The sequence below is a fragment of the Salmo salar genome, chromosome ssa12, assembly GCF_905237065.1.
Source record: "Salmo salar chromosome ssa12, Ssal_v3.1, whole genome shotgun sequence".
Taxonomy (NCBI): domain Eukaryota; kingdom Metazoa; phylum Chordata; class Actinopteri; order Salmoniformes; family Salmonidae; genus Salmo; species Salmo salar.
Genome location: NC_059453.1, coordinates 11,238,982 through 11,249,410, shown reverse-complemented (window position 1 = coordinate 11,249,410; position 10,429 = coordinate 11,238,982).

Genomic DNA, 10,429 nt, shown 5'->3' with positions numbered 1-10,429 from the left:
AGCACCATGTCTGTGTCAGAGAGCACCATGTCGGTGTCAGCACCATGTCTATGTCAGCACCATGTCTATGTCAGACAGCACCATGTCTGTGACAGCACCATGTCTATGTCATCACCATGTCTGTGTCAGACAGCACTATGTCTGTGTCAGCACCATGTCTGTGTCAGAGAGCACCATGTCGGTGTCAGCACCATGTTTGTGTCAGTCAGCACCATGTCTGTGTCAGACAGCACCATGTCTGTGTCAGTCAGCACCATGTCTGTGTCAGACAGCACCATGTCTGTGTCAGGGAGCACCATGTCTATGTCAGACAGCACCATGTCTATGTCAGACAGCACCATGTCTATGTCAGCACCATGTCTGTGTCAGACAGCACTAATTCTGTGTCTATGTCAGCACCATGTCTATGTCATCACCATGTCTGTGTCAGACAGCACCATGTCTGTGTCAGACAGCACCATGTCTATGTCATCACCATGTCTGTGTCAGCACCATGTCGGTGTCAGACAGCACCATGTCTGTGTCAGCACCATGTCTGTGTCAGAGAGCACCATGTTGGTGTCAGCACCATGTCTTTGTCAGCACCATGTCTGTGTCAGTCAGCACCATGTCTGTGTCAGACAGCACCATGTCTATGTCAGCACCATGTCTGTGTCAGACAGCGCCATGTCTGTGTCATTCAGCAACATGTCTGTGTCAGCACCATGTCTGTGTCAGTCAGCACCATGACTGTGTCAGAAAGCACCATGTCTGTGTCAGTCAGCACCATTTCTGTGTCAGACAGCATCATGTTGGTGTCAGTCAGCACCATGTCTGTGTTAGACAGCACCATGTCTGTGTCAGTCAGCACCATGTCTGTGTCAGTCAGCACCATGTCTGTGTCAGACAGCACCATGTCTGTGTCAGTCAGCACCATGTCTGTGTCAGGACCATGTCTGTGTCAGTCAGCACCATGTCTGTGTCAGACAGCACCATGTCTGTGTCAGTCAGCACCATGTCTGTGTCAGCACCATGTCTGTGTCAGCACCATGTCTGTGTCAGTCAGCACCATGTCTGTGTCAGACAGCAGCATGTCTGTGTCAGTCAGCACCATGTCTGTGTCAGACAGCACCATGTCTGTGTCAGACAGCACCATGTCTATGTCAGAACCATGTCTGTGTCAGACTGCACCATGTCTGTGTCAGTCAGCACCATGTCTGTGTCAGCACCATGTCTGTGTCAGTCAGCACCATGTCTGTGTCAGTCAGTACCATGTCTGTGTCAGACAGCACCATGTCTGTGTCAGTCAGCACCATGCCTGTGTCAGACAGCACCATGTCTGTGTCAGTCAGCACCATGTCTGTGTCAGACAACACCATGTCTGTGTCAGTCAGCACCATGTCTGTGTCAGTCAGCACCATGTCTGTGTACGACAGCACCATGTCTGTGTCAGTCAGCACCATGTCTGTGTCAGACAGCACCATGTCTGTATCAGATAGCACCATGTCTATGTCAACACCATGTCTGTGTCAGTCAGCACCATGTCTGTGTCAGTCAGCACCATGTCTATGTCAGACAGCACCATGTCTGGGTCAGACAGCACCATGTCTATGTCAGCACCATGTCTGTGTCAGACAGCACCATGTCTGTGTCAGTCAGCACCATGTCTATGTCAGCACCATGTCTGTGTCAGACAGTACCATGTCTGTGTCAGCACCATGTCGGTGTCTGCACCATGTCGGTGTCAGCACCATGTCTATGTCAGACAGCACCATGTCTATGTCAGCACCATGTCGGTGTCAGCACCATGTCTGTGTCAGCAACATGTCGGTGTCAGCACCATGTCTATGTCAGACAGCACCATGTCTATGTCAGACAGCACCATGTCTGTGTCAGCACCATGTCTATGTCAGCACCATGTCTTTTACAGACAGAACCATGTCTATGTCAGCACCATGTTGGTGTCAGCACCATGTTGGTGTCAGCACCATGTTGGTGTCAGCACCATATCTTTGACAGCACCATGTTTGTGTCAGACAGCACCATGTCTGTGTCAGCACCATGTCTATGTCAGCACCATGTCGGTGTCAGCACCATGTTGGTGTCAGCACCATGTCTTTGACAGCACCATGTTTGTGTCAGACAGCACCATGTCTGTGTTAGCACCATGTCTGTGTCAGCACCATGTCGGTGTCAGACAGCACCATGTCTGTGTCAGCACCATGTCTGTGTCAGAGAGCACCATGTCGGTGTCAGCACCATGTCTGTGTCAGCACCATGTCTGTGTCAGCACCATGTCGGTGTCAGACAGCACCATGTCTATGTCAGCACCATGTCTGTGTCAGACAGCACCATGTCTGTGTCAGTCAGCACCATGTCTGTGTCAGCACCATGTCTGTGTCAGTCAGCACCATGTCTGTGTCAGTCAGTACCATGTCTGTGTCAGACAGCACCATGTCTGTGTCAGTCAGCACCATGCCTGTGTCAGACAGCACCATGTCTATGTCAGACAGCACCATGTCTGGGTCAGACAGCACCATGTCTATGTCAGCACCATGTCTGTGTCAGACAGCACCATGTCTGTGTCAGTCAGCACCATGTCTATGTCAGCACCATGTCTGTGTCAGACAGTACCATGTCTGTGTCAGCACCATGTCGGTGTCTGCACCATGTCGGTGTCAGCACCATGTCTATGTCAGACAGCACCATGTCTATGTCAGCACCATGTCGGTGTCAGCACCATGTCTGTGTCAGCAACATGTCGGTGTCAGCACCATGTCTATGTCAGACAGCACCATGTCTATGTCAGACAGCACCATGTCTGTGTCAGCACCATGTCTATGTCAGCACCATGTCTTTTACAGACAGAACCATGTCTATGTCAGCACCATGTTGGTATCAGCACCATGTTGGTGTCAGCACCATGTTGGTGTCAGCACCATATCTTTGACAGCACCATGTTTGTGTCAGACAGCACCATGTCTGTGTCAGCACCATGTCTATGTCAGCACCATGTCGGTGTCAGCACCATGTTGGTGTCAGCACCATGTCTTTGACAGCACCATGGTTGTGTCAGACAGCACCATGTCTGTGTTAGCACCATGTCTGTGTCAGCACCATGTCGGTGTCAGACAGCACCATGTCTGTGTCAGCACCATGTCTGTGTCAGAGAGCACCATGTCGGTGTCAGCACCATGTCTGTGTCAGCACCATGTCTGTGTCAGCACCATGTCGGTGTCAGACAGCACCATGTCTATGTCAGCACCATGTCTGTGTCAGACAGCACCATGTCTGTGTCAGTCAGCACCATGTCTGTGTCAGCACCATGTCTGTGTCAGTCAGCACCATGTCTGTGTCAGTCAGTACCATGTCTGTGTCAGACAGCACCATGTCTGTGTCAGTCAGCACCATGCCTGTGTCAGACAGCACCATGTCTGTGTCAGTCAGCACCATGTCTGTGTCAGACAGCACCATGTCTATGTCAGACAGCACCATGTCTATGTCAGCACCATGTCTGTGTCAGACAGCACCATGTCTGTGTCAGCACCATGTCGGTGTCAGCACCATGTCTATGTCAGACAGCACCATGTCTATGTCAGACAGCACCATGTCGGTGTCAGCACCATGTCGGTGTCAGACAGCACCATGTCTGTGTCAGACAGCACCATGTCTATGTCAGACAGCACCATGTCTATGTCAGACAGCACTATGTCTGTGTCAGACAGCACCATGTCTATGTCAGACAGCACCATGTCTGTGTCAGTCAGCACCATGTCTGTGTCAGACAGCACCATGTCAGTGTCAGTCAGCACCATGTCTATGTCAGACAGCACCATGTCTGTTTCAGACAGCACCATGTCTATGTCAGACAGCACCATGTCTGTGTCAGCACCATGACTATATCAGCACCATGTCTGTGTCAGACAGCACTATGTCTGTGTCAGTCAGCACCATGTCTATGTCATCACCATGTCTGTGTCAGACAGCACTAATTCTGTGTCTATGTCAGCACCATGTCTATGTCATCACCATGTCTGTGTCAGACAGCACCATGTCTGTGTCAGACAGCACCATGTCTATGTCAGCACCATGTCTATGTCAGACAGCACCATGTCTGTGACAGCACCATGTCTATGTCATCACCATGTCTGTGTCAGACAGCACTATGTCTGTGTCAGCACCATGTCTGTGTCAGAGAGCACCATGTCGGTGTCAGCACCATGTTTGTGTCAGTCAGCACCATGTCTGTGTCAGACAGCACCATGTCTGTGTCAGTCAGCACCATGTCTGTGTCAGACAGCACCATGTCTGTGTCAGGGAGCACCATGTCTATGTCAGACAGCACCATGTCTATGTCAGACAGCACCATGTCTATGTCAGACAGCACCATGTCTGTGTCAGCACTATGTCTGTGTCAGACAGCACCATGTCTGTGTCAGCACCATGTCTTTGACAGCACCATGTTTGTGTCAGACAGCACCATGTCTGTGTCAGCACCATGTCTGTGTCAGCACCATGTCGGTGTCAGACAGCACCATGTCTGTATCAGATAGCACCATGTCTATGTCAACACCATGTCTGTGTCAGTCAGCACCATGTCTGTGTCAGTCAGCACCATGTCTATGTCAGACAGCACCATGTCTGGGTCAGACAGCACCATGTCTAAGTCAGCACCATGTCTGTGTCAGACAGCACCATGTCTGTGTCAGTCAGCACCATGTCTATGTCAGCACCATGTCTGTGTCAGACAGTACCATGTCTGTGTCAGCACCATGTCGGTGTCTGCACCATGTCGGTGTCAGCACCATGTCTATGTCAGACAGCACCATGTCTATGTCAGCACCATGTCGGTGTCAGCACCATGTCTGTGTCAGCACCATGTCGGTGTCAGCACCATGTCTATGTCAGACAGCACCATGTCTATGTCAGACAGCACCATGTCTGTGTCAGCACCATGTCTATGTCAGCACCATGTCTTTTACAGACAGAACCATGTCTATGTCAGCACCATGTTGGTGTCAGCACCATGTTGGTGTCAGCACCATATCTTTGACAGCACCATGTTTGTGTCAGACAGCACCATGTCTGTGTCAGCACCATGTCTGTGTCAGCACCATGTCGGTGTCAGACAGCACCATGTCTGTGTCAGCACCATGTCTGTGTCAGAGAGCACCATGTCTATGTCAGCACAATGTCGGTGTCAGCACCATGTTGGTGTCAGCACCATGTCTTTGACAGCACCATGTTTGTGTCAGACAGCACCATGTCTGTGTTAGCACCATGTCTGTGTCAGCACCATGTCGGTGTCAGACAGCACCATGTCTGTGTCAGCACCATGTCTGTGTCAGAGAGCACCATGTCGGTGTCAGCACCATGTCTGTGTCAGCACCATGTCTGTGTCAGCACCATGTCGGTGTCAGACAGCACCATGTCTATGTCAGCACCATGTCTGTGTCAGACAGCACCATGTCTGTGTCAGTCAGCACCATGTCTGTGTCAGCACCATGTCTGTGTCAGTCAGCACCATGTCTGTGTCAGTCAGTACCATGTCTGTGTCAGACAGCACCATGTCTGTGTCAGTCAGCACCATGCCTGTGTCAGACAGCACCATGTCTGTGTCAGTCAGCACCATGTCTGTGTCAGACAGCACCATGTCTATGTCAGACAGCACCATGTCTATGTCAGCACCATGTCTGTGTCAGACAGCACCATGTCTGTGTCAGCACCATGTCGGTGTCAGCACCATGTCTATGTCAGACAGCACCATGTCTATGTCAGACAGCACCATGTCGGTGTCAGCACCATGTCGGTGTCAGACAGCACCATGTCTGTGTCAGACAGCACCATGTCTATGTCAGACAGCACCATGTCTATGTCAGACAGCACTATGTCTGTGTCAGACAGCACCATGTCTATGTCAGACAGCACCATGTCTGTGTCAGTCAGCACCATGTCTGTGTCAGACAGCACCATGTCTGTGTCAGACAGCACTATGTCTGTGTCAGTCAGCACCATGTCTGTGTCAGACAGCACCATGTCTGTTTCAGACAGCACCATGTCTATGTCAGACAGCACCATGTCTGTGTCAGCACCATGACTATATCAGCACCATGTCTGTGTCAGACAGCACTATGTCTGTGTCAGTCAGCACCATGTCTATGTCATCACCATGTCTGTGTCAGACAGCACTAATTCTGTGTCTATGTCAGCACCATGTCTATGTCATCACCATGTCTGTGTCAGACAGCACCATGTCTGTGTCAGACAGCACCATGTCTATGTCAGCACCATGTCTATGTCAGACAGCACCATGTCTGTGACAGCACCATGTCTATGTCATCACCATGTCTGTGTCAGACAGCACTATGTCTGTGTCAGCACCATGTCTGTGTCAGAGAGCACCATGTCGGTGTCAGCACCATGTTTGTGTCAGTCAGCACCATGTCTGTGTCAGACAGCACCATGTCTGTGTCAGTCAGCACCATGTCTGTGTCAGACAGCACCATGTCTGCGTCAGGGAGCACCATGTCTATGTCAGACAGCACCATGTCTATGTCAGACAGCACCATGTCTATGTCAGACAGCACCATGTCTGTGTCAGCACTATGTCTGTGTCAGACAGCACCATGTCTGTGTCAGCACCATGTCGGTGTCAGCACCATGTTTGTGTCAGACAGCACCATGTCTGTGTCAGACAGCACCATGTCTGTGTCAGTCAGCACCATGTCTGTGTCAGACAGCACCATGTCTGCGTCAGGGAGCACCATGTCTATGTCAGACAGCACCATGTCTATGTCAGACAGCACCATGTCTATGTCAGACAGCACCATGTCTGTGTCAGCACTATGTCTGTGTCAGACAGCACCATGTCTGTGTCAGCACCATGTCTTTGACAGCACCATGTTTGTGTCAGACAGCACCATGTCTGTGTCAGCACCATGTCTGTGTCAGCACCATGTCGGTGTCAGACAGCACCATGTCTGTGTCAGCACCATGTCTGTGTCAGAGAGCACCATGTTGGTGTCAGCACCATGTCTTTGTCAGCACCATGTCTGTGTCAGTCAGCACCATGTCTGTGTCAGACAGCACCATGTCTATGTCAGCACCATGTCTGTGTCAGACAGCACCATGTCTGTGTCATTCAGCACCATGTCTGTGTCAGCACCATGTCTGTGTCAGTCAGCACCATGTCTGTGTCAGAAAGGACCATGTCTGTGTCAGTCAGCACCATTTCTGTGTCAGACAGCATCATGTTGGTGTCAGTCAGCACCATGTCTGTGTTAGACAGCACCATGTCTGTGTCAGTCAGCACCATGTCTGTGTCAGTCAGCACCATGTCTGTGTCAGACAGCACCATGTCTGTGTCAGTCAGCACCATGTCTGTGTCAGGACCATGTCTGTGTCAGTCAGCACCATGTCTGTGTCAGACAGCACCATGTCTGTGTCAGTCAGCACCATGTCTGTGTCAGCACCATGTCTGTGTCAGCACCATGTCTGTGTCAGTCAGCACCATGTCTGTGTCAGACAGCAGCATGTATGTGTCAGTCAGCACCATGTCTGTGTCAGACAGCACCATGTCTGTGTCAGACAGCACCATGTCTATGTCAGAACCATGTCTGTGTCAGACTGCACCATGTCTGTGTCAGTCAGCACCATGTCTGTGTCAGCACCATGTCTGTGTCAGTCAGCACCATGTCTGTGTCAGTCAGTACCATGTCTGTGTCAGACAGCACCATGTCTGTGTCAGTCAGCACCATGCCTGTGTCAGACAGCACCATGTCTGTGTCAGTCAGCACCATGTCTGTGTCAGACAGCACCATGTCTATGTCAGACAGCACCATGTCTATGTCAGCACCATGTCTGTGTCAGACAGCACCATGTCTGTGTCAGCACCATGTCGGTGTCAGCACCATATCTATGTCAGACAGCACCATGTCTATGTCAGACAGCACCATGTCGGTGTCAGCACCATGTCGGTGTCAGACAGCACCATGTCTGTGTCAGACAGCACCATGTCTATGTCAGACAGCACCATGTCTATGTCAGACAGCACTATGTCTGTGTCAGACAGCACCATGTCTATGTCAGACAGCACCATGTCTGTGTCAGTCAGCACCATGTCTGTGTCAGACAGCACCATGTCTGTGTCAGACAGCACCATGTCTGTGTCAGACAGCACCATGTCTGTTTCAGACAGCACCATGTCTATGTCAGACAGCACCATGTCTGTGTCAGCACCATGACTATATCAGCACCATGTCTGTGTCAGACAGCACTATGTCTGTGTCAGTCAGCACCATGTCTATGTCATCACCATGTCTGTGTCAGACAGCACTAATTCTGTGTCTATGTCAGCACCATGTCTATGTCATCACCATGTCTGTGTCAGACAGCACCATGTCTGTGTCAGACAGCACCATGTCTATGACAGCACCATGTCTATGTCAGACAGCACCATGTCGGTGTCAGACAGCACCATGTCGGTGTCAGCACCATGTCTATGTCAGCACCATGTCTATGTCAGACAGCACTATGTCTGTGACAGCACCATGTCTATGTCATCACCATGTCTGTGTCAGACAGCACTATGTCTGTGTCAGCACCATGTCTGTGTCAGAGAGCACCATGTCGGTGTCAGCACCATGTTTGTGTCAGTCAGCACCATGTCTGTGTCAGACAGCACCATGTCTGTGTCAGTCAGCACCATGTCTGTGTCAGACAGCACCATGTCTGTGTCAGCACTATGTCTGTGTCAGACAGCACCATGTCTGTGTCAGCACCATGTCTTTGACAGCACCATGTTTGTGTCAGACAGCACCATGTCTGTGTCAGCACCATGTCTGTGTCAGCACCATGTCGGTGTCAGACAGCACCATGTCTGTGTCAGCACCATGTCTGTGTCAGAGAGCACCATGTTGGTGTCAGCACCATGTCTTTGTCAGCACCATGTCTGTGTCAGTCAGCACCATGTCTGTGTCAGACAGCACCATGTCTATGTCAGCACCATGTCTGTGTCAGACAGCACCATGTCTGTGTCATTCAGCACCATGTCTGTGTCAGCACCATGTCTGTGTCAGTCAGCACCATGTCTGTGTCAGAAAGCACCATGTCTGTGTCAGTCAGCACCATTTCTGTGTCAGACAGCATCATGTTGGTGTCAGTCAGCACCATGTCTGTGTTAGACAGCACCATGTCTGTGTCAGTCAGCACCATGTCTGTGTCAGTCAGCACCATGTCTGTGTCAGACAGCACCATGTCTGTGTCAGTCAGCACCATGTCTGTGTCAGGACCATGTCTGTGTCAGTCAGCACCATGTCTGTGTCAGACAGCACCATGTCTGTGTCAGTCAGCACCATGTCTGTGTCAGCACCATGTCTGTGTCAGCACCATGTCTGTGTCAGTCAGCACCATGTCTGTGTCAGACAGCAGCATGTCTGTGTCAGTCAGCACCATGTCTGTGTCAGACAGCACCATGTCTGTGTCAGACAGCACCATGTCTATGTCAGAACCATGTCTGTGTCAGACTGCACCATGTCTGTGTCAGTCAGCACCATGTCTGTGTCAGCACCATGTCTGTGTCAGTCAGCACCATGTCTGTGTCAGTCAGTACCATGTCTGTGTCAGACAGCACCATGTCTGTGTCAGTCAGCACCATGCCTGTGTCAGACAGCACCATGTCTGTGTCAGTCAGCACCATGTCTGTGTCAGACAGCACCATGTCTATGTGAGACAGCACCATGTCTATGTCAGCACCATGTCTGTGTCAGACAGCACCATGTCTGTGTCAGCACCATGTCGGTGTCAGCACCATGTCTATGTCAGACAGCACCATGTCTGTGTCAGACAGCACCATGTCGGTGTCAGCACCATGTCGGTGTCAGACAGCACCATGTCTGTGTCAGACAGCACCATGTCTATGTCAGACAGCACCATGTCTATGTCAGACAGCACTATGTCTGTGTCAGACAGCACCATGTCTATGTCAGACAGCACCATGTCTGTGTCAGTCAGCACCATGTCTGTGTCAGACAGCACCATGTCTGTGTCAGACAGCACCATGTCTGTGTCAGACAGCACCATGTCTGTTTCAGACAGCACCATGTCTATGTCAGACAGCACCATGTCTGTGTCAGCACCATGACTATATCAGCACCATGTCTGTGTCAGACAGCACTATGTCTGTGTCAGTCAGCACCATGTCTATGTCATCACCATGTCTGTGTCAGACAGCACTAATTCTGTGTCAGACAGCACCATGTCTATGTCAGCACCATGTCTATGTCAGACAGCACCATGTCGGTGTCAGACAGCACCATGTCGGTGTCAGCACCATGTCTATGTCAGCACCATGTCTATGTCAGACAGCACCATGTCTGTGACAGCACCATGTCTATGTCATCACCATGTCTGTGTCAGACAGCACTATGTCTGTGTCAGCACCATGTCTGTG